Source organism: Urocitellus parryii, chromosome 4, assembly GCF_045843805.1.
Source record: "Urocitellus parryii isolate mUroPar1 chromosome 4, mUroPar1.hap1, whole genome shotgun sequence".
Lineage (NCBI taxonomy): Eukaryota > Metazoa > Chordata > Mammalia > Rodentia > Sciuridae > Urocitellus > Urocitellus parryii.
This window is the reverse complement of record NC_135534.1, coordinates 65956319-65980925: the sequence shown is the minus strand read 5'-3', so window position 1 is coordinate 65980925 and position 24607 is coordinate 65956319. Positions and strand designations below refer to the sequence as shown.

General features: G+C 54.5%; 1 protein-coding gene across 3 annotated transcripts in view; it reads left to right on the top strand.

Moving 5' to 3' along the window:
• Positions 1–334: 334 nt before the first annotated feature.
• The window catches only part of Gdpd5 (glycerophosphodiester phosphodiesterase domain containing 5), an 81975-nt gene continuing 57702 nt past the window's right edge, over positions 335–24607 (top strand). For 2 of the 3 annotated variants that reach the window (XM_026387333.2, XM_026387331.2), the window contains exon 1: positions 335–1132. The gene's annotated coding sequence lies outside the window, so the exon portion shown is untranslated. Of the gene's footprint in view, positions 1133–12710; positions 12733–24607 lie in introns of those variants that run through there. The other variant, XM_026387332.2, reaches the window with a different exon arrangement.

The following is a 24607-nucleotide window of genomic DNA, read 5'->3' as shown; positions in this document are numbered from 1 at the left end:
TCTCCTTCCATCCGGGTCCCCAGGTTACCCCCCTTCCCAGCTTGGCTCTTTAAGAACCCCCAACCCATCCATTGTCCTCTCAGCAGCCGCACCTCTCCATTGTCTGCCCCGCCTTCTCGGAGGTAGAGTCCACGTTCCGCAGAGCTCCGCCCTTTACCCCTTCTCTGATTGGCTCCGGCTCGCGACGGTGCACGGGCCCAAAGAGGAGAGCAGGCGCGCGCCCTGCCCCGGCCACGGCTTGTGAAAGGCGGGGCCTCGGTTGGCTCCGCCCTATAAGGGCGGGGCCGCGCTCGCGGGTACTCGGGCGCTGGGCGGTGCTGCCTCAGCTGGGCTCGGCTCGGCTCGGCACGACTCGGGCTGAAGCTCCGGTGGGGGTGGGTGGCCAGGATGACAGCGGCAGTGGCAGCGGCGGCGGCTGCGGCGCGGGGCTAAGCGAGCGGCGAGCGAGCAGGAGAAGAGGAGGAAGTGGAGCCGCTGCCAGGAGCTCAGGAGTCCGCCGTCGCGCTGAGGTCCGCCCCGTTTTGCAGAGCGAGCTGCGCCCGGACCTCGGAAGACTTCCCTGCGGGGCTCCGGCCGCCGCGTCTCCCAGGCGGCGCCTGCCCTGCCCTGCCCTGCCCTTCCCGACCCAGCCCTGGGTTCCGCGCCCGGACTCTCCCAGCCCCAAGGTCCGAAGCGGATTCCCGGGACGCCCAAGTCTCGGCCCTGACCCGGAGCGCCGGGACCGGACAGCCCAGGCTCCACATTCGCGTCCATCGTTGCGGGGTCATTCCCAGTCTTTCTCTCAGTGTGTGTCGGAGCCCCCAGCCTTTCGCCCAGGGGTTAGCGCAAGGTGGCCCCAGCCTCCGACTGCAGTGCAAAGGAGTTCGGACGTCCCCACCCTCCGGCTCCCGGAGAACCAAACCTTCAGCTGCCTCTGATCGACTGCCTCAGACTTGGAACCGTGCGAGCTCCCGGGAAGCCTGGCCAGGGTGCAGCGCCCCGCGAGGGGTCCCAGGTCGGCAGGACAGTCAGACTGAACCACTGGGCTCGTTCTGCGAGTCGAAGCTGCCACCTTCCTTCCGCTCCAAGCGCTTGCCCCGAAAGGAACACAGACCCCCTCTGCCGTGGCTGCCGGCGAGAGCCTAGGCTGCAGGTGAGAGAGCCCCGGATGCGCGGCGGGAGCGGTCCAGACCCTTCGCGGCTGGACTAGAGACTAAGGGCGTGGAGGGGGCACTGGCAGAGGCTGGAACTAGCTGGGAGAAGGAGCGAGAAGGGAGAAAACGAGCACTTATTTAGCTCCCATTGTGTGCAGGTTCGCGCCCCGCCCTTGCACAAATGGTCTCTTACTTCAGGCGTACTGCTACCTCGTGAGATAGAAAGTACTATGTATTGTTATGGGTGCTGACAGATGGAGAAACTGAGGCTAGACAGAGCTGAAGTTCTCTACTCTCATTAAGCTGGGGATGAAGGAGAGGGTAAAAAAAGAAGAGCAAAGAGGGGCTGAGATGTGGTTTGGTGGTAGAGTGCTTGCCTAGCATGCATGGGGCACTGGGTTCAATCCCCAGTACCACATAAAAATAAAATAAAGATATTGCATCCACCTAAATTTTTAAGAAAAAAATTTAAAAAAGCAGAGCAAAGTCGGAGAAGAAAGGAAGTGAATAGCTGCCGGTGGGAGGTGGGGGGGCCCAATGCAGGGCCACTGATCTTGAGGCTAAGGAGGTGGCTTCTCCTGGCCTCCAACTCCTTGGACATCTCACCTCCCAGAGTTGAAGGCAAAGGTGGGGGGCTTCCCAGTTTCAAAGCTTTCCGTGGGGCCCAGGGTAGAGAAACGGCTCCTTACACCTACCTGCCAGATTCTGGGGTCTCCAAGACACGCTGGATTTCCTGGGATTCTGCTTATCTGATGGCGAACTCACTGTGGAGGTCCCCAAGTCAGTCCTGCAGAAACTGGAGATGTGGCCCCTCAGCACTCACCCAGCTCATGTCCTTCACCCTACTAATGAGGACTGCTGAGGAGGTGCTTAGGATCATTCCCCAGATCATAAAGTCAGTGAGCGGTTGACCCAGAAGTTCCACTTGAGAAGGCTTTCCCAAGCGTCCCTCAAAGTGTCCACTCCCCTCCTCAGTTTGCAACTTCTGGGGGCGTGGCTGGGGTTTTCTCCAGTCCTGATTTGAGGTCAGTGTGACCATGTTTGAGGCTGCTGTGAGAGTCTCTGTGGTAGTGCAGGGGCCTGAGACATGCCGGAAACCCCACAGCCTCTGGCCCAGATGGAAAACCTGACCTCAGTCTCTCTTGGGCAGGGGAACTCGTAGGACACCTCTGACCCAGGAAGAGAGGGCTTGTTTAAGATCTTAAGGATGAAGCTGCCAGGGCTGTGGGCATAGTCCTAGGTGTCTTGAGTCCAAGGCAGGGGCTCCTGCTGTCCTTGGGGGCCAGGTGGATACAGGACAGAAGCCCTTGGCATGGACTCTTGGGCTCTTGTTCTAGGTGAGGAAGAAGAGGGCATATGGCCTTGGTCTGGACCCGTAGCCTTGGCTGGGACTACTTAACCCCTGCTGTACCCAGCTCCCTGGAGTCAAGGGGGAAACCACCTTGGAAAGCCCCTGGGAGGTGGAACAGGTTAGTGAAGACTAGAAGCTCATCTCCGGGGTTAGAGGGACTAGGGGAACCCAAAAGGTGACTAAGGGGCTTGGGATTCCCCCTACTCCCTCCTCTGTCTGAGGATTCAAGTCCTCATAATAATCCCTGCATCTAAACAAAGCTCTTCTTTGATGGAATAATTTCACACCTGTGATCTCATTTCATGGGGTGGTGGAGAAAGCCTGGAATCTGGAGTGAGGCGCAGCAGGGTTGGGGCATCTCCTGGTGCCTCAGCTCTAAAGTGGGGTCAAGCAGGCTCTGTGTTATCTGTGATAAGGCAATCACATCAGAAAACTATCCATAAGGAGTTTGTCGTGTTTACCAAGAAGGGGCTTGTTATTAATGGCTACCTTGTATGGAAACTGAGGCTCAAAGAGGTAAAACCACTCACCTAGGGCCTTTGAGTTTGTTTCAGGAGTTATTTGAGCATCAGCTATCTATCCAGTGATCTGGAAGTTACCCAGATGGGCTAAATGGCAGCCTAAACTGGTGAGAGCAGACGGTGGTAAGTAAGACCAGGCAGGTGAACTTACTCTGTCTCACACTCACTGGGCAAATCTCTTCATGCCCTGAGCCCCAGCTGCTTCTCTGTAAAAGTAGAACATCTCCTTACCAGGTCATTGTGAGGACTGAATGAGATACCAATATTCAATGCCTGACCAAATATCTATTTCCTTCCCTATGAAGAAAAGGAAGCTTGAATTTTGACCAGGAAGTCTGGGATAATTCTCAGACTTGCCTTAGATTACAATTCAGGCTATTGTTGAAGCCGCAGAGTCCTGAATTTGCTCAGCTCGGGCTTCCTATATAGATTAGATTGTCCTCTGCCATCTTCCATAGTCTCATAGCTTCTGGAATCTGCTTGGGGTTACTGGCAAGGGGCTCTGGGTTCTGATGATACCTTCCCATGGGGAACGGGGAGCTGGTGTCCATTCCTTGGCCCATTGTCTGGCCTCCCTAGGCACAAAGTGCAGTGAATAATTTATAGCTCCCACCCCTGGGAGGCAGGCTCAGGGAAATAGCTTTGTGTTCAGCTGAGCTTCTGAACCCCACCAGAAGAGGCAAGAGGCTCCTATTTATGCTATTAGTCTTGGCTATGACTGTATTAGAGTGGGGGATGGAATAGACTAGAACAGCAGAAGTGACCTATTATCAACCCGATTCTCCTGTTGGAGGGCCAGATGGACCCACAGGCAATAGTAAGAGCCAAGCTAGCAGATCTAGGATCCAACTGTGGGCCTCTTATTCCAAAGAGATATGGGGGTGGCATTAAGGGTGAGGGTACAGGGGGAGAGGTTGTCAAGGGAGAAGGGAGGTCCTAGGGACTAGAGTAATGGGCAGGCTTCTCTGAGGTCATAGATGGTTGGGCTGGAGCTAGAGGTAACTTACTGCATCAGTTGGGGGTCCCGTCATCAAGGCTGAATCCTGACTCTGCCACCTACTCACTGTCAGACTGTGGGCAAGACACCTGGCCCTGCCAGGCTGTTTCCCTCTCTTGAAATGGAGGGTTGTTATGGGTGACCTTAGGGTCACCTGCGTAGAACCCAGGGCATGAAATATACTCAATAAACTGGTGCTTCACTGTCCATGTGGACCACAGGGCAGGCCTGCAATAGAAGAGATGGGATGGGATGGCAGGCAGAGAGGTGGGGAGAACCCGGGGTAGTGATGCTGGGTTTGTGGGGATAGCGAGGGGCAAAGCAAGGGGCGAATGATCAGCTGGGAGGGCCCTGGAGTGTTAGAACCCCTCTGGGCTCCCTGTGCTTCCTTTGTAAGGTGAAGACCAGACTTCCAGGTGTGGCATTCAAGTCCTTGCCCGTGGGAGCCACTGCATGGACCTGGGGCTCATTGCTCACCAGTGTCTCCTGCATGCACCACCTGTGCCCCCATTGCTGCCTCTTTGCTTGTGGGGGTGCCTCCCATCAGAACCACCAGCCCTGCCTCTTCTTCACTTATGTCCCCATCTGTCCAGGTCCAACTTGGGTCATAAATTCCCCTAGAAACATTCCTAGATTGTCCAACCCTGTGGGTACACCCCTCTGAATTTTAACACTTCACAGGAATACATAATACCTACCATCCATGGCATTTGACGGTTTATAAAATGGGTCAGCACATTTAATAATACTATGGTGATGACATTAACAATAGCTAATATCCTTGAATAATTATTATAAGCCAGACAATGTGCTAAGACTTTATGGACACTCTCATTCACACTAATGCTGGAGGTAGCTACTGTTATGCCCCAGAATCTGAGCCTCAGAGAGATACATTTTTTTTACCCAAGGTCACACAGCTTGACAGGAAGTAGGGAGTTAGGGCTGCAACTGTTTGAATTAGAAATCGGTGCCTCTGTCACTGAACAGCCAGCTTTTAGATGCCCTGTCTCCTCAACTCCACTCAGTACCTCGAAAGCATTCTTTGCATGTGAAGAACCTGGACAGGAGCCTTCTTCCAAGGCTAAGGAAGGGCAGTGTGAGACTGAGCGTGGGGCCCAGGAAGGAACCTTTGGCCTGGGCTCTGCAGCCGCTGGCTGTGTGACCTGCGGTGACTCAGCCCCTCCGTGCGGTTCTCTTTGCCCACATGTATGGTGAGCTGGCGGTGTCCAAGGGCCTTACCTCTCTAGATTTCTGCAGTGTCCTCTGTGATCCTGGCAGAAGGAGGAGGAGACCACAGCACAGGGTAGAGGATGTGGTGTGACAAGCAGCTGTGATTTTTGGCCTGGCTGCTGTCTGGGCCAGAAGGAACTGTGGTCACCCAAAAGAGGGTGGTGTCCTGGGCTGCAGGCAGCATGGTCATTAGCTGTGATTGGGAGCCGGCTGGGCCAGGCCAGGTTGGCAGGACTGGGGGCAGGCTGGCCTGGCTGCAGTGGGGTCATTGGCAGGGCAGCTGGCTTCTCCTCCCTCTGCCGCCTCCAGGGCAGCAGCGAGTATACACTGGGCACCAGAGCTTTGTGGGCCACAGCTGCTCTTTCTCCTGTTGGGGTGGCCGGGCAAGAGCAGCAAGATCCTCCAGGCCTGAGGCTACCTCCTCTGAGAAGGCCCCAGGACTCCTTTCTAGCAGGTGGACACCACCCCTCTGCTCGCTGCCTGTGGTCTGCATGGATTTGCCATCCTTGCCAGCCACCTCGTCCCCCAAGTGCCTGGCAATGTGCCTGGCACAGGTGGCCACCCCCAGGTCAGGGAGGCCATGCAAGCTGCCCTGGGACCAGTTGTTTAACTTTGCACCTGTTTTCTTACCTGTAAAATGGAGTTGGTAATAACAGTGTTGAGGTTTAATGAGGTGAAGGGAGAGGGGGGTACTCATTGAGGCCTGGTACCTAGGCAGGCATTTGATCAGCGTCCCCCTCGCCCATCCTCTCGGTGGCCTTGTGAACAAGTGACTCAGTGAGAAACTGACTAAAGAGTCCAGCAAGTACAGTCAGGAGGGAGGGTGTGGCAGGTGGCAGGGAGGACTTCCCTTCAGAGGGCTACTGAGGGTCAGTTGGGACTTGCAGAGTTGCTGTTCCCAGTGACTTCCCAGTGAGCAGTGCGGGAGCAGGCAACTGTCAGCCTGGGAGGGACCCCAAGCCTGGCCAAGGGCAGGGAGCAAAACAGGATGTCCAATGACCTGGGTTTTCTTCCTAGGCCTTAGAAACAGAAATGACCCAGTTGGAAGGAGCAGCCAGGGATCTAGCCAGCTAGCAGTGCTGAGCAGAGTGAGTCCTTCCCTACAGGGAGGCAGCCTTCTTTTGACCGTCCCCCCTACACACACATCCAACCTCAGTGTGACATGGTTGGAGAGTCTGTAGACAGGCAAACACACAGACACAAAACTTCCAAACTGTGGAGAGTGCTGAGATCCCGAGGCAGGGGCCGGCCCACTGGTAACATCCTTGATGGTAAAGGGTAGGGCTCAGGTGACTTGGGCAAGTGATTAAACCTCTCTGGGCCTCAGTTACCACATCTGAAAAATGGGGCTTGATCTCAGAATCTACTTCACAGGGTTGTTGTGGAGTAGGTTAAATGGATTGTACACGTAAAGCACAAAAAAGAGCCCAGCACATAATAAACACTCAGGCAGGCTGGCCCTTATTATCTGTCCCCAGCACCTAGCGAGGAGCTGAGAGAACAGGTGCTCAGGAAGGCATTGGAATGAATCCCAGACCAAGGGCAGCTGCTCTGTGGAATGAATGAATGAACAGCCCAGTAGGAAGGGAGGACAGAAGCAATGACAACACAGAATGTGACAAGGCAGGCCAAGATCTGGGTTGCCCAGAGCTGAGGGAGCCAGGATGGGCTTCACGGAGGTGGTGCTCCCAAAGCCGCTTCGACGTCTACACCCTGAGCAGTATCCAAGGGGACCCAGGCTCCTCTCCAAGGGCAAGCGGGTGGCTGGGGCCAACCCCAGGAAGCTGGGCTGCATAGGCTCTCTGTCCCCACCACCCACGCTGCCACCCTGCCCCTGACATTCAGCTCTGAGGGCGTGGGGAAGGCCAAAAGGCACCTGCGGAAGAAGCGTGGGCCGCAGGCCTGAGACACCAAGCTCTTCCCGGGCTGGGAACCAAACTGTCCACAGAAAAGAAGCCACAGGCCCGCGCTGAGTTCTTTTATCTGCATCTTGCTCCCAAGGCACACCAGCAAGCTGAGGGGGTCTCCCAGCATCCATCCTGCAGCTGTTTAGTTTTGAAACAAGTGGACTCTTAGAAAACAACCCCAGGGAGAATTCATCTCACCCTCCCACCCAGGAGGCTCAAAGAGAAAGTTCTGTCCCACTGACAAGGGAACCAGACCCCTCAAGTATCTTAAAAGAGTGCACCCCAGAGGCCAGCCCTAAGGTCAGAGCTCCCCATCCTGCCTTTGTTGTGGCTGAGTGTGGACCTGGAGGACACCCTTGTATTTTGCCTGAATCCTGGCTCTCTATAAAATGGGGTCAGGAAAATAAGTCCCTTCTTACCTAAAAAAGGTGTAAGGTAGGGGGTGTCTTCTTCAAGCCTCAGTGTCCTCCTCTGAAAAAATGGGAATAACAGTAATCTCTGTCTGAAATGAGGCCACACATGGGAAACGCAGTGTCTGACACCTCAAGGGTGTGCGGAGCCAGGCCACAGGAGCAGGGGCAGAAGCAGGCTAGACACAGACCCCGGGCTCCCGCCCCAGCCACCTTAGCTGGGTTTCCGAGATTAGGGCTGGCTGGGGAAAGGGATGGGTCCCCTGCCTTGGTGACTTCCCACCGTCCCCCTTCTCTCTAAGGGATAAGACAAGGCAGCAACATTTTGTTTTGCTTGGTTTTGTTTTAATGGTCAAAGTGTCAGGTTCTGTAACAATGAGGCCTTGTATGAATCTCCTTGTTTTTCCAACCCGGATACCCGACTGCACTGCCTGCTTCGGGCCTTGTTCCACCTGGGGAACTAAAGAATGTCAGAGGGCTTTTTTGTTCCTCCTAGGGGAGGGCGTCTGGGGACACTGGAGCTACTGCACCAGCCCTCCTGGTGGTGGACCCCACTGAAGTTGGTCTCCTCTGTCCTGAGCCGCTTGCACATAGTAGCTTAGTGTATTGCCAACCTGGGGGACTTCAGAGGCCGAAGAGCTCGCATTTGAATCCTGGCTTTGTCACTTACTGGCAGGATGACCCTGGGCACGTCATTTTGTCTGTTCTGTAAAGTGCATAATTTATACCTACAATCTGAGCCATTCAGGAGGCTGAGGCAGGAGAATGGCGAATTCTAGGCCAGCCTGGGCAATTTTGCAAGACCATGTCTCCAAGTAAACAATAAAAAGGACTGGGGTTGTGACTCTGGTGGAGTGCCCTGGGTTCAACCCCTGGTCCTATTAAACATACGACCTTGTGTGAGAAGCGAATGAGAATCTCGGAGTGTAAAGCACAGTGCCTGCTGTATACTCAGTCTCAAAACAGGCAGGGAGTGTGCTCTGGGGGGTCCTCCTTCTCTGGCCGGTTCCTGCTCCTCATTCTCGGGTTCTCAGGGACGCCCAGGCTGAGGCAGGGCAGGCTGCACAGGTGAGCCCGAGCGTCCCCTCCAGCTGTGCTTCTGTAATTTGTTCTGTGAGGAGGCCCTGAGGGCCGCTGGGGGGAAGACTACAAAAGCAATCATTGGTGGCAGGGCTTGGTCTCCTCTGGTCCAGCAAGAGAGGTGTGGGGCCCAGAAAGGAGAGTGCAGCCCCAAGGGCTCACAGCAGCTGGGACCATCAGTGTCACCGCCAGGGTTTGAAGGAGAAGGGAAGAAGTGGTCAGCTGTAGGAACAGGGTCTGGGACCTTCTGTAGAGCAACCCACTCAACCCTGAGGACCCGACAGGGCACTGGACCTCCACTTCCTTTTCCCTCCCTGTAGTCCGCTTGCTTCCTGTGGCCTGAGCTCCCCAAGGCCAGCAGCACAGAGCCCAGTGCGGCCCTCAGAGGTCAGGCAGGGTGGGGCGGGGCCTGGAGAGGCGTGCTGAAGCCACTCCTCACCCTGTCAGTGCAAGCCACAGAGCCCACGGATGCTGCCACCTGAAGACCATGGGGTCTCAGCCCCCGCCCAGAAGAATCTCAGCCTTCCACCTGCCACAGCCCTCTCAGCGAGAAGAGTTTGGGAGGGGCACCCATCTCTCTCTCTCTGCCTCCTCCCCCAAATCAGGCTGCAGGTGGCTTCTGGGGTGGTCCCGGCAGGGACAGTCGTATCTCTGGAGTGGGCCAAGGCCACGGGCTGGCTAGTGGCAGGTGTGCTCAGGTGCACAGAGCCCTCGGCAACCTGTCCAGTCCAGAGCCTGCGCAGAACTAGGCAGCTGGCCCTGCTTTACCGCACCCCTGGGCCAGTGTTGGCCTCTGGCTCCCAGAGTGGGTCATTCCACCTGAGCTCAAGGGACCCCTGGGAGCCTGTGAAGGCCACCAGATGCAGTGTGGGGCTGGCAGGCCTGGGGCAATCTGCAGGGCCCTGGAATGGGCAATCTGCTGTCGGGTGTGGGGCTCACAGGGGCTCCTGCCAAGCAGGTAGTAGGCAGCATCCTGGCGCAAAACTGAGCCTGGACTCAGAGGAGGCCCAGCTGGGGGAAGGACAGGAGATGTGCTTGGGCACTTTGCATGGAAAGCACCGGGAGGCCCTTGGGATAGTGTCCATGGGGCACAGCCAGGCGGCCTAAAACACACAGCCTCTGCAGCCAGCTCCTGCGAGCTCCTAGTTTCCCCACAGCTCACCCCTGGGCATTGTCTGAGTCCCCAGAGAGGCCTGAGGAGGAAGGTGTGTGGCCCTTGGAGTCACAGTCCTGGCTTTGAATCCCAGCTCTGCCTCTTTTGAGCAGAGCTCAGAAGACACTGGGCGAGTCATGCAGCCTAGCTGAGTCTCAGCTGCTTACCTGTGAGATGGCGGGAGCAACACTCTCCTGCCAGGCTGAAGAATGCGTCTTATATTTTAGAGAAAGTGCTACACCCACATGCATCCTGCTCCCCTTCTCTGTCTGCTGTCCATTCTTAATGCTTCTCTTGGAAGTTCTTTCTTGCATCTAACCGAAGTCCATTATGCTGTAACTGAAACCCTTTTCTTCTTATTTCAGATTCTGCAGAGGCAGACTGAGCCTATCCTTCATCCAAATATACCTTGTTAGTATCTGTAGTGAATGAGACAGAAAAAGGAGCAACCAGGTGTTGGTTTTCACCTGGGAGCTTAGGGTCCTAGCTGTCAATGACCACAGCATCCTGACCAGGGCAGAGCGTGCATGGGTGCGGCATCCTAACTGTTCACTCTGTTCTTCCTCTCTTTGCTTGACCCATGCTCTTGAAAGGGTGGCTCTGGGGCAGTGGAGACAGCCTGAGCTGGACCTAGAAGGCCTGCATCCTGGTACTTTCTGCCTTGCTTTGTGGCCTGAGGCTAGTTAGCAACCTCTCTGGGCCACCGTGGGCATAGGGGATGTCTGGGCTCTCTTTCCTACCTCTCCTCTGCTCAGACTCCAGCCACCCTGGGAAGACAGAAGATGAGGGTCCTGCTGGTGGCCGCTGGTAGGTTCTGTGTCTACCTCTCTGACAAGGGGCTCCTGAGGACCAGTCCCCAAGGGCAGGTCACAAGTTCACAATTAGAGTGGGGATTCCTTGGGGGGATAGCACTTCCTTTCTCAGACCAGGCCTTTGGAGAGCCTGTATTCCTCTGCTTACTTACCTAGCTAAGTCAGCTGTTGAAGGTTAGGTTCGTTTGAGTCTCTCCTTGGTGTAGACCTGTTCCATGTGTGATCTGCTTGAATCCCTCATTTAGCAGGTAGCAAATCAGAGACCCAGAGAGGTGAGATGATTGGCCTGAGGTCTCACAGCCTGTCAGTGGTGGATGGTGAGGGATCCTGGAGTGATTTTGTGGCACCTGGGCCAGGAGGTGCCCTTTAAGCCCCTGGTAGCGTGGAGCACAGGAGAGACAGGTGATGGTGAGACGAGTGGTCTTCCTGGGCAAGAGGGGCCTGGTGGGCCTCGGGAAGAGCCCTGCTCTGAGGGCTGCGTGGAGTCAGCTCAGGCCCCTGGGACTGCAGATCCCTTTCCCTGAGAGGCAGTTGGCCAAAGAATGCAGGAGGTTGAAGGATCAGGAGCCCAGGGGTTCTGGGCTTGGCACATTCTAAGTGTTCTTCTGAACTTCAGTGTTGGGTTTCATGGAGGAATCAAGACTTATTTTTTGTTGCCTTTGGACACATACTAGTTTAACAAAGCCCTTTGATATCTGTGATGTCACTGAATCCTCAGCCATCTGTGGGGAGGCAGTGTGGGATTGTTTGGGAGGGCAGGAGAGGGGCGCTCTGGAATCAGACACACCCAGGTTACATTCGGATGCCCACAACCCTTGGACCTCAGGCAAGTTAGACACCAGCTGAGCCTCAGTTTGCTCATCTGTGAAAGGGACAATCCACCCCACAACAAATAGTTAGCAATCGCTGCCTTGCTGGCTGTAGCATTAGGTGAGAGAATATCTGTGACCGCTGGCCGGGTAGCTGGTGCTGTGGAGTAGTTTTTATAACTTTTATCATCCACCTCACTTTATAAATGGGAAGATGGAGCCCAGGAGAAGGAAGAAAGCTTGCCTGAGGCAGCGATTTAGGTTAGTCCTCCAGACTTCCTGTCTGTGGAATTTTTTCTGCATCTCCTCCCTCCCTCTCATCCTCAAGTGACCAGATGCCTCGTTGATCCAGAATCTTTCATGCATGATGTCGTCTGCAGTGACCTCAGGTCCCCACTGCCTAACAGTCCCTTGCCAGGCACAAAGTCAGCACTTTAAAGACGTTTGTCCTGAGCATGAGTATGTTGAATGGTATAAACACAGGAAGCAGTTTTCCACTTAGGAAGCTAAGTGGGTGTCAGGCCCTGGAGCTGTCCTCTGCTCCCTATACCAGCCAAAGCAGTCTAATAGTTTAGGTGGAAACCTTGTTTTCCAAAAAAAAAAAAAAAAAAAAAAAGATTGGTCACTTTCTTTCAGCTCCTCCCACCCTGTCCCTTCCCTCTACTACCCACTGGACCTGACTCCAGCAGCCCAGCACCTCTTTCTTCTCCCCTCCTGCTTGTGTGTGTCCTTCCTAATTTGTCACTTCTACCAGGTGGGGACTGAGAAATGAGACAGTTGACCTCATTTCAGCTCACTGGTTTGTTTGTTTGTTCCTTCATTCATTCATACCTAGCTACGAGCCACCGGTGAGCCTGGGCCCTGCTGGGACTTCCTGACAGAGGACCTCTGCAGAGGCTTGTGATTGATCAGGATCTGCCCACCCCCTCCTGGCAGCACACACAGGGAATAATGGTGCACATAGTGAATGCTGGCTCAGGACGTCACAGTTGATAACTCTGTCTCTGTTCACGTCACCACCGTGAATCACAGCAACCTTAAGAAGAGCCTTATCCCCACTTTACAGACAATGAAAGCAAAGCTCAGCAGGATGAAGTCCCCTACCCAATGGCTAACCGTGAGCACAGAATTGCAATTGGGGATCATTCACCCCCAGCCTGGCCTGTCACCTTCTCCTTTCTGTGCTCCATTTGCAAGCTGCACCATATCCCCTTCCTTTCTGTGTCTGTCACCAAGGATTGTTGTTGGCTGAGATCAGACCATCTACCTCCATGAAACGGTCAATGCAAAGAAGAATGGCCTTGGCCAGCACAAGTCCCCTTCAGTGTACGTACCTTGTCCTGTAGTGGATCCTGCGTGGTCAGGTCCCCCCACTAGTGTACACTTCCCAAACCCTGCTCTGGGGAGCTCTAGTTCCAAGGGACAGTAACAGGCTCTAGAATCCATGCTGACATACAGATTCAGAAACTGCTGGGTTACATAACTCAGAACATGCCTTCTCAGGTCCTTTAACGTGTTGATTTGGGTCAGGGAACTGCCTCAGACAGCAGTGCACAGCCAGCCCCCCCATGCTTATTGGAATGTGTACCTCCTTTGTCACAGAGCAGGGCTAGGGACTTGGGACAAGTGGATGGAAAAACTCTTGCTTTGATGCTTTGCACAGGGAAGCCCCCAGCCCAAGGTAGGTTCCCGGCCAGGACCATTTGCATTTTGAAGAACGTCTGAGGAACACTGTTTAGCCCCAGAAGAGGATCTGGAATAATGGTGGGACTTGAGCATCAGGGGCAAAAGGAAGGGGGATATGTTTTTATTCTTCACCTAGCAAACATATCTCAGGCATCTACTGTGCACCAGGCACAGAGCCAGCTCTGGGAAATGCCAAGACGCGTCTCAGAGCCTTCCACTTCATTTCACCGTGCCCACTAAGGTTTTTAAAGAAAGACAAATAGAAGCCTTAAAAGGAAAAAGTGATTCTTTTCATTGTTCTGAGTCGTGGCAGTAGGTGGGTGGGTGACACATTGACTCAACTAAGTGGAGCAGCGCTGAGTGCCAGGTCTTCCCAGGGGCAGAGGGGTCACCATGAGCAGAGTGCACAGATGTTGTAAGAGGTCAAGAGTGTGGGGAGGCCCAGAGGAGGGAGCGCCGGCAGGCGGGGCAGGAGCTAGGGAATGTGGCCAGCAAGGAGGAGAGGTGGGTGGGACACAGGCTCTGGCCAGCTGGGAAGGGACAGCAACAACTAGAGCAAAGGTGTAGAGGTAGCAATGTGTGGTGACACCATGAGGGACACTAGATGACGGGGCAGAAGGAGGTAAAAGGGAGCCATTGGAGGTGGGGCTAGAGAAGTCACTGGGGCAGATCGTGGGAGTCCAAACACCAGCTGAGCAGGTGCCCACCTGACTGGGAGTGTCTTGGGGACCAGGACCATGTGACATTCATCCCAAGCACCTGGCTGGTGCCCAGTAGGTGTTTGTGGACTGACAGGACTTAGATAATCCTTCCCTTCTCTGGACCTTGGGCTCCTCTCACTTGTGGTCTGGCAAGGTCCCTGGCACATCCCTTCCATCTCCAAATGGCTCTTGGGAATTCTGGGTGGGTGCAGGGGAGACCCGATTGCCTCTCCCCCCCCCCCCGCCTTGAGGTTTTCTGGGCTGCTCCCGCTGGGCAGGGTCAGCAGCCCCCTGGCGGGGACGTCTCTTGCTGCCAGTGGAATTCATTCCTGTGCTCTCTCCTTCAGCAGTTGGTGCCCTGAGCTCAGATGGACCACCCTGTAGACTCACTGAAGGCTCTTCTCAGGTCCCAGCCTCCATATGGGTGGAAGCAGGGTAGAGAGGTGGTGAAGAGTTGTGCCAGGCTGGGGTTGAGGGTGGTTTGCATACAGCAGCTTGGTATAGGGCAGGAAATTCTGTTGTATGAAAACAGGCAAGTTACTAGCTCTGATCCTCAGTTTCCTCCTCTGTAAAATGGGAACAATGGTAACTTCCACACGATTCAATTGGACAGTTTGTGGACACGGAGGGCAAACTGACATGCTTGTGAACAGTTCTTGTCATCCATAGCATTTATTTGTCCACTTTCCATTCATCCCCAGGCCTCTGGTCTACTCATCGCCCTTTCCAGAAGTGATTCTTGGCGATGGCTTGCCTTTCCCCGCATAGGCTCCTCCTGCTGGGTAGGTTTTATCCAGGCCACGGCAATAGGAGCCTGTGAATTATGTACAAGTTGCACTCAGAGGCTGAGAGCCTTAGCCCAGTGTCTGTGTTACCTGGAATAGGAAGAGAAACCCCACAGTCCCGCCCATCTCCTGGACCCAGGAACTAGTACTGTCCCCTCCCCAGATGCAGCCCAGAGTGCTGGGTCTCAGTCTCCTGGAAAGGGTGGGAAACACATGTCAGGGACTCCCGCAGCCTGTCTCTTTAGCACCTAGACTGGGTCCAACAACCTACAAACCAGGGACTCTGTGTCCTTAGGTAGCTGGTGGGAGGTGGACCCTTGGGGTTGGTGGCCCTGAGACCTGAGGGACAGAACAAAACAATTACCCCTCTATCTCCTCTGCTGCCCTGTTCTCAGGATAGGAAGTGTCAATCAGGGCAGCTTGGTGTCTGGTGTGGATGCTGTTTTATTTCAGCAGGGCCTGGGGCACCCACTCTGGGGGGCCTACAGCCTGTCTAGCAGAAAACTTGATCAAAGCCCCCGGGCTCAGGATGCGATGCTGGGGGAACAGGGCTGGATGTGCCAGCATCCCTTCCCCCAGAGTTCCTAGGGTCCCTCTCAATGCCCTTGTGCCTGAGCAGCTCCCAGATGGTGTTCTGGCCCCATCAGGGCAGGATAGGGGCAGACAGCTGGTGAGGTTGGCCCCGGGGCAGCACAGATGTTCCCTCTGCTTGGGCTGGCGTGTGTGTGTGTGTGTGTGTCTGGCAGGCATGGAGAAGGATACAGTGGAATATCAGGACAAACTTGGGCAGCTTTCTGAAAAAAGAGCCCCCCTCCAACTCTTCCCTGCCTTATTTTCCCCCTCCTCCCCCCCACCAGATGCTGGGGCTCCCTCCCAGCCCTCTGCCATGCCAGGCAAGAGCTCTGCACTGAGTGGCACCCTCAGCCCACCATCCGTCTTTTAAAGAGGCCAAGCAGGAACGCACTGGCTTCCTTCTCAGTTCTGCTCCTGTACCTATGCGGCCTTGGCTTTGTGACTTGGCCCTTCTGAGCCTCGGATGGTTTCTGTAAGGTGCTGACGGTGAGGCCTCCTCGCTGGGTGCATGATGGGCCACCAATCCGCAGGGGAGACTCAGCTCTAGGCCAGAGCAAAGAAACTGGATGTTTTTAGATACTTGATCTGTGTCCCTCTAAGCAAGAGGGAGGGCATTTCTGCTTGGCTCCAGGAAACGGTCAGCGCAGCTTAGAGGCCCTCTCACACCTGTCGCAGCCAACGATCTGCAAATTACCCTGGGGTCCTTACCTTCCTCAGGCACCAGGAAAGACCATGAAGCCAGGCATTCCTGAGTGTGTGTCCCCTCCCTGCCATGCTAACCAGGTGCCTTGGGTGAGTTCGTAGTTCCCTTGACCCCATAAAACTGAGGGAACACACACCAAACTCAGGGTTGTTGTGAGGTTCAGATGAGAAATAAATTTTACAACCCTATTGGGAAAAAAAAGCAGCAACTGATAGATAGTTAGGTGCATGGGGTGGGGTGGGGTCTGGGGCGGATGCCCAGGGTACAAGCCAAGGGCTCAGGCAGCTGAGGCTGAGTTCTAAGTCCTGTGACTGCCAGGCTCTGTGAGGACCAGGGGAGTGGAGCCTCATTTACTTTCCTTAATGGGACAGCTGATTAATTGGCCTCTGAGTGCTCCTGACAAGCGCTCCCGTGAGTGTCCCTGGTATGTGTCACCGTTAGCCCTTGCTAGGCTATGTGTGTGCTCAGCCAGTCAGCCTTGGGAATGAGGCTGTGACCCACTGTCCTATTCTCTGATTCTTAGCTTGTCCCTTAGATGACCTCGTGGAGCAGTTGCTGTGTTGGGGACTAAGGGAGTAGGAAAAGTCCTGCCCTGGGAGCCCCAGTTCCGGGCAGGTGTAAAGGAAGAATCCAGAGAAAAATCAATGGTGGGGACTCAGCTCGATGATAGGGGCAATCAGTATCCCCCAACCTGGGCAAAATTCTGCTTGGCTTTGCCACCAATTCCCTGTGTGCCCTTGAAACCTGACCTTTCTCTCTCCCTGTTTTCCCCTCTAAAACAGGGTGCTGGAGGAGTTGGTCCCAGGAAGCTGCGGCCAGAAGCGAAGCAGCATGTGGGGAGGAGTGGGTTATGAAGCAGTGGCTTGGGGTTTTCACTCAGCTCCTCAGAGCTCTAGTCCATGACCTTGGATGGGTTTCCTAGGCACTCAGAGCTTGACTGACAGGGGTGTGCTGGCCCTGCTGGTGTAGAGCAGACACTGCATATGGAACCCTGCCCAGCAGTGCCTGGGGTAGTGGGCTGTGGGACAGCTTTGGCCCATTCCACTTCTCTCCCTTTATCCTGCAGTACCCAGAGGCTCCCCAGCAGACTGCAGGTGAGGTGAGGCCAGGGGAGCATGGCTGACCTCAGTGCTGAGTCTGCCGGACTGCTCCCCTGGGGGGACCCCACGGCTGGGAAGAGCTGGTCATCCTCAGCCTCGTATGGCATGGGAAGTGAGGTGGGCACTGGGGTGAGGCGCACACACTAGGGCCTAACCTCTTGGAACCTTGCTCTTCTGGAACCATGGACTCTTTTCTATTCCCAAATCACGGAAGCAATCAATGGACTGTGGGACCTTTAGAAATGAAGAGTTGGACGTGACCTTGGGGTTTATTTGACTCAAAACTCTGTCCAGCCCAGGCAGCCTCTCTGCTGACCCCTGTACATCCTGGAGACCCTCCCATGGGTCATAGGGCTGTCCCCACTCCAGTGGTCCTGACTAAACCCAGGTTCTACCATTGGCTCCCTGGGCTGGTTGGTGCTGCTGCGGGGCTGGGAGGAAACCAGGCCCTTGCTCAGCTAAGAATAGAAGGCTTTGTGCGATTTAAGTAGCAGCCCCATCGCATCCCGCTGGGCCCCTGGGAGCTTATTAAGCAGGATCTGGGGCCACCCTGGGTCCTCCTGGGTGGATGGGTGGAGGCCACGCTTCCTGGGGATTTCACTCCTGTCCCAGGGGATAATGATTTTCCCTTTTTCCATCAAGCAGGGCTCTTCCTCCTCCTCCCTGGGGCCCACTGGGGAGTGGCTCCAATTGTCCTGGGGGAGAATCTCTTCTGGGACAAATTCAAACAAACAAATCTGCCTTTGAACAGAACAAATAGATCAATGAAAATGGTTTTGTCTGAAAGGAGAGAATGGCTGATGGTGAAGACTGCTATTGAGCGCCTATTGTATGCCAAACCCTAGGCTCAGGGTTTGGGGCTCTAGCCTCATTTAATCCTCCCAAGAGGCCACAGGGAAGGGTTCTTGTCCCTGTGGTGCAGATGAGGATACAGACCCAGATACTATTTGGTATAACTGGGGCTAGAACCAAGAATTTTCCCATCCCGTCCCATCTGGGGGAGAAAATAGGGATTCCTGAGAGTCCTGGGAAGGGGTGAGGGTCAGAATTCTTGGAGAGAGCCCTGAGCATGAAGGATTTGGTCAATGACAGCAGTGAATCATATTTTAACTTATGTTAGACTCTTTTTCACTTTGGGCAGCATGGAGATATCACACTGGGCTGGGGACAGGAATTGTGGCCCTGTCACAAAAATAGCAGGTATATGCCCATGTTTCTTGAGTTTGAATTAAACCAAACCCTCTTGGGTCTCAGAGTCCCTTCTGTGAAGTGGACAGAAGCTGCTTGGGGCAGATTATGAGGCCAAAGGCAAAGATCCCTGATTTTCTGACCTGGGAGTATCCTGGTCCTTCCTGTCCACAGTCCCTAATACCTCCCCGCCCCCTCCCCCAACCTCAGAGGTTATTTGCCAGTGTGAGAACTGGAAGGACACTAAGAATCCTAGGCCACCCTATGGCTGTACACATGGGAAGACTGAGTCCCCAGAAAGACAGAGTGATCCAAGGTCATGGGCCTGTGAGCCTATGTTGGTGTTCAAGAAATCCCTCCTTCCTTCCAAGCCAATGCCTGCTCCCTGGGGAGCATTGCTTTTGGGTGGAGATCTGGAGGGCTCAGCGGGTAGGAGTCAGCTGATCCCAGCAGGGAGGCAGGGGCTAGAGATACAAGCCTCTGCCTGTAGCACCCTGGGCCCATCTGTGCTCAGTCAAACCTGCCCAACTCCACTGGTCTGTCTGCACAAAGCTTCCAAACCCTCTTCCCTAGTCCCCTTTGGGGACTAAGCTCCCTATTTATCCCAAGGGTGGGAGTGTTTTTAAAATTTTATTTAATGTTAAAAACACAACATAAACTTTATCATCTTAGTCACTTTAAGTGGACAGCTTGGTAGTGTTGACTATATTCACACTGCTGTGCAGTGCCTCTCTGGGGCTTTATTTTTTCTTTGCAGTGTAGACCTCACACATTCTAGACAAGGGCTCTACCCGAGCTCCTCCTCAGCCCTGACCTCCAGAGCATTTTCATCATACAAAACTGGAACTCCCCCTTTCCACTTTCTGTTTCTGTGTGACCACTCTAGGCCCCTACAGTGTTGGGCCTGACTCATTTCACTTAGCATAACGCCCTGTGGATTCATCCATGTTACACCAAGTACCAGGCTTTCCTTCCCCTTTGAAGCAGAGCAGCATTCCACTGTGTGGCTACACCATATTGTGTCTGTCCACCCACCTGTTAATGGACACTTTGGTTATTTCCCTTTAGCTGATGTGGCAAGAATGGGAGTTTTGAAGTGAATGGGTCTGGGTTGGACCCCACATCCAGCATCACCTTTGCTATTTGTCTAAATCCCTCCTTACTGGCTGCCTGCCCTGTGGGGTGGCTGCAAGGAACAGCATCTGTGCCTGCAGAAAGGCCCGGCACACAGCAAGTTCACTGTGGCAGGATTTGTTCCCATTACCTGCTTTCCTTCTAGGGATGGTCCCTTTTGTCTATGGGTTATAGGACCCCCATACCCACATCTCACCTATAGCCCTATCTGTGATGCTGGTGTAATGCCTTGGGAGTCTCAGTATATTGAAACAGGAGAGAACTTGGGCCCAGAAAGGGGCAGGGACTTATCCAAGTTCACACAGCCAGTCATTGGCCATGGTACTAAACCCAGGTCTCCAGCCCTCCCCTACTCCCCAGGATCCACAGACCTTGTCTGTAGGAAGGATTGGCTCCCCAGGGACTTGCATATAATCTTGCAAGTATCAGGATTCCGGGAGGCAGGGGCAGGGCGAGGAGCATCTCAGGAGAATCCCTATGGGGAACAGAGCCTGTGACACCTGCAAGTCTCCTCTGATCTCTGACTCCCCCCAGGGCTGTGGACAGGGCTCACCTCAGGCTCATTTGCATGGTGCAAGCTTGCCCACGGTCCTGGCCTTGCACCTGGGTGCTTCCTCTGCTTTTACTCATTCAGTCATTCATTTACTGATCCCTTCCCGTGGTCATTTCTTCAGCAACCACACCCTGAGGCCTGCCTTGGACTGAAGGACCAGCCAGACCTTTGAGACAGTGTGGCATAGCAGAGAAGAGAGGATTCTGGGACTTAACTGGTGGGGTTCACATCCTGGCTCTGCCAGGTATTACTTCTTTGACCTTGGGTAATGGTTTAACCCCTCTGTGCCTCACATTCTTCTCTAAAGTGGGGAGAGCAATGGTTTCTACTTTACACTTGTTCCAATTATTATCCTCACATAACATATCACCCTAAAACTTAGTAACTTTATATAAGAACAAACCTCTCATTTTCTCAGTTTCTGAGGGTCAAGGATTTAAGACAGTGGCTCTGGCTCGTGGTCTCACAGTCAGATGGTATGAGCAGCGAGGACCTGGGCAGCGGGGATTGGTGGCCTATCTTGCTTTCCCTGCAGTCTCAGGGCTTCCTTTCTCCCTAAGTGTGGTTGGGTTGGCTCTCCCATGGCATGGCAGCCTCTGAGCAGTGCCTATGTGGTGGCTGGGGGGGCTCCAGCAGGAACATCCCAGTGAAAGACACAGGAGCCACATCACTTTTGGTGGCCTGGTCTCAGAAATCTCATAGTGCCACTTAATCCACTATTCTCAAATCCTCCTAGATTCAAGTTGTGGTAGGTAAACCCTGCCTCTTCTGGGAAGATGTCAGCAGTAGACTGCAAGAAGAGCTTGGGGCGGGGGGCTGGGGTTACAGCTCAGTTGGTAGAATGTTTGCTTCACATGCACAGCAACAACAACAACAAAAAGGGCATGGGGGATGGGAGGTCCTGCTGCAGATCTCTTTGAAAATATAATCTGCTATAGTCTTGAGGGCTATGTGAGTCAAAACAGGAAATGCCTAGAACAATGCCTAGGCATTGCGTATAAGTGGTAGCTATATATAGCCAAGGATGAATTTGACCATATGCAATTTGCTTATGGTACTGATTTGAAGACCTGAATGCCACTGCCAAAGCCAATCTACAGAACAACAGCATTTTCCATCTGGTATTGAGGAGTCTATAGGAGTTTACCAAGCCCAGAAAAGTGGGAGGTCTTCCATGCAGCAGCAATTAGTTGTACAAAGGTATAGAATAGAGTGGAGTCCCTGGAGCAAGATAGAACTCCAAGTGGCGGGGCTGTCCTGAGGGAGAGGGGGAGATTGGAAAGGTGTGCTGAGGCCAGGTAGAGAAGAGCATTGCACATGGGGTTTGTACCTGATCCTGTAGGTTCCAGGGAGCTCTTGGCTGTTTCTTAGAGAGATGAAGGACCTGGTGAGCTACCATGGGGAAGCCCTGCGAGGTGGACTCAGCAGATGGAGGGAGGTCTGGACCTGGGTGTGGTAAGGAGGGGGCAGGCCTGATGGGGATCACACTGGGAGTTTCCCTTTGGTTGTTTGTTTCAGTTCTAAATGTGATATGCACACCCAGCTTGCTGCCCTCTCCATCCAAAAGACTGAATACTTTGTGATTCTTCTCTGCTCACATTGGCTCTATTGTAAGAGAGGGTACTGCCGAGACAGGGGGCCCTGGGGAGCCTGGCAGCCAGCCTCAGGGCCACTGGCAGACCCCAGGACACCCACTGGCTTCCCCTTCTGCTCCCAGCCCCATCCATGGAGATAACAGCCCTTGCACCCCTCATCCTCTCCCTCCTATAGTCCTCCCACTCTGCCTACAGCCTTAGGGTCCAAACAGACTTGGCTGGTCCACCCAGGGCTGTTGGTCCTCTCCAAGGCCCAGTTCTGCAGCCAGGGAGCCAGCCTGAGCCCTAGCCATGCCAGTCTGTACTCCTGGAGCTGGAAACTCCAAGTGAGTCAGTGGCCCAAGTTCATATCGTTTCCTAGATGCTCAAATCCCCACAGGCCCATCTCTGCACATCCGCATGTACCTCTGTGAGCCTGTGTGCTTGTACCACCTGTGTCTGTAACTGTGCTGTGTGTGTGTGTGTGTGTGTGTGTTGAGCCCATTGGCTCTCTCTGGGCCCCACGGGACAGCTCCTTGTAAATGGCAAGCAGGTTAGGAGCCTCTACATGTGACTAAGCACACCAGCCCTAGGAGGATCAGAGGAAGGACACAGCCCTTGCCCTGGGAGGCCAGAGGCCAGAGGCTGAGGGAAGATCCAGACTTCACCAAAGGAGCAAATCCAGCAGAAATACAAATTCCCAGATTTGAGAGAGCTTACGCTAGATGCCAAGGCCCAGGTCACAGTAAACAGCTGCCCCTGCTTTCCAGAGCCAACCTGGGCATCTGATGTGCCACTGAACACTAGCAGGAATGTGGACTGGGGGCTGTGCGGGCACAGGAAGACAGACGAAGGCCGAGTCTGTGGGAGTCAGGGAAGGCGTGGTGCAGAGGAAACCAGAGCTCAGACTCCAGGGACATTTGAGGGGACACAAGGGAGAGGAGTGGGGAACAGGAGAAGGACCTGCGGTCCCAATGGAACTTGGGGGTTTGAGGACGTGGAAGGAGGCTGGAGAACAGGGAGGATGGAGGTGCCCCGAGAAGAGTGAAATGGTGGAGACAGGCTTCAGGGAAGGGGATGAGCTCCTACTTGGCCACTGTGGGTGTGAGGCTCCTGTAGGACATCCAGGGGAGATGTGACTGAACCGGTGGTGGGGGGGGGGGTGGCTGACAGGGCCCAAGGAAAGTATGAAGCAGGAGGAGGCGGGGGCAGGAGGCAGGGAGCAGGAGGAGGCCCGGGGCAGGAGGAGGCAGGGGGCATGGCGTACAGCCTGGGCAGCCTGGGCAGCCTGGGCAGCCTGGGCAGAGAGGAGCGCAGGGGCTGGGGAGGCAGTGGGGAGCAGGAGAAAACCAGGCAATGGGTGTCAGGAAGCCAGGGAAGGAGAATGTTTCCAGAAGGAGGGCCAGGTCCAGTGTCAGCTGAGGACTGAGCAGGATCTGGCGGATTTTCCCATGTGGATGTTGCTGGTGACTTGGTGGAAACAGAGGGTGGTGGGCTTAGCCCTCTGGCGGGGAGGAAGTGCAGAAAACTCTTTAGAAGTTCAGGAGGAAAGAAAAGCAGTTTGGCTGGAGAGGGGTGGAGGGAAATGGACCAGGCGGGACTTGGGCCTGTTTATTGCTGACTGGGAGGTGGCCTGCGGAGAGCAGAGGGACTGTGCGGGAGGGAGGAAGGGAGAGTCGTCCATAAACACTGCCCTGGCCCTCTGCAGCAGGGTCTGCAGTGGTGGGGGTGGCTCTCTCTCAGGGATAGTTGTGATGGGGAGGAGGTGCCCATGGTGGCAGCCCTCATCATGCTCTGAGCGCTGCACGGCCAGGCTCCAGGGCCCCTGTCTGTCTTCAGGTCCGCAAAGTGGTAGTAACTACATTGGAGTGTGGGGAGGATCCTGGGAACCCCACAGACTCAGCACATCCTCATCAACCCATTCAGGTCAGGAGCTGAGCCTCCGGCTGGGAGGCCCAGTAGGTTGCCTGGTTGGTTGCTGCATGGACACTTCAAAGGAGGAAAGCCTGAGAAGTCAGGACATGGATTTGTCTGCTTCCAAAGAGGCCACACCCAACCCCACTCCTGGGCCTAGCTCCCAATTACTGGGAAGTTCTTCCTCCGGGTCTGGCCTGAGTCTTTCCTGCTGTGTGTTCCCTCTGGCAAGCTTGCTCAGCCCTGCCTGCACAGTGGAGCCAAGCCCATCAGCCGGCCACTTGGAGTGGCCGGCTCGTGTTTTTACAACTTGTTTTCATGAAATCGGTTTCAAGTCTCCCTGCATTCCCAGAACGCCAGACCCGCCCTGATTCACAAGGATTGACCAAAACAGGGTCTGAGCCAGTCAGAGGAATCCGAGAACTTAGTCATTCTCCCTGGATCTTCCACAGATTCTCCTTCTTTCCTTCCAGTAAAAAAATAAATAAATAAATAAAAAGAAATAAAGTTAGCCTAAAGGACCAGGAGGGGACAGTGGTAAGGTAGAAGCTCAGATGATGCAGGTGGTGGACAGAGGGGCTGGGCTGGTGAGAAAAAGAGCCAGCATATCTGGTGGACTTCAAGTTTCCCTGCCTAGAAGGCAGCAGAACTTTTCGACTCAGAGTCTCAGTTTGCACAATGGAAGAATTAATGGCTGCACCTCCAGGTGCTAAGGTTGGTCTGATCAGTAGGTCCCAAGGCAGGAGCTGTGTGAGAGTGACTTATTGGGAAGTTTTCCGGAAGACACCCTAAGGGAACAGGGAAAGTAGAAAGCAGAGAAAGGAGGAGGAGAGGCAGGAGGCGATGTCGGCCAACTCCACATAGGGAACTGCAGCTTAGTCTGGTAGAGAAGTTCAGGGGACAGTGTCCACCACACCCCAGGGCTGGCCCTCCTGTGGCAAGGATGCTGGGGCACTTACAGCCCACCTAGTCAGTCACTGGTGAAGGGCCACCTTGGGAGCTGGCCATGACCTTGGTAAAGGGATTTCAGCAGTCCAGGGGCATCTGGACACCCCCCCACCCACACACACACATACACACAGCTGGGTGCTGGTTGTTGGGAGGGACCATACAATCCCATGTGCCCCCCAGTAGTAAAAGGGTCCCAGGGGATATGGGTGGAGCACACAGAGTCAGCTTCAGGGGATTAACGTGTGGATTATGTGAGATGAAGCTCGCAGGGTGCTGAGTGCCCAGAACCTGGCACCAGTAAGTGGCAGCTCTTAGCAAGGTATGTGCCAGCGGGGGAGC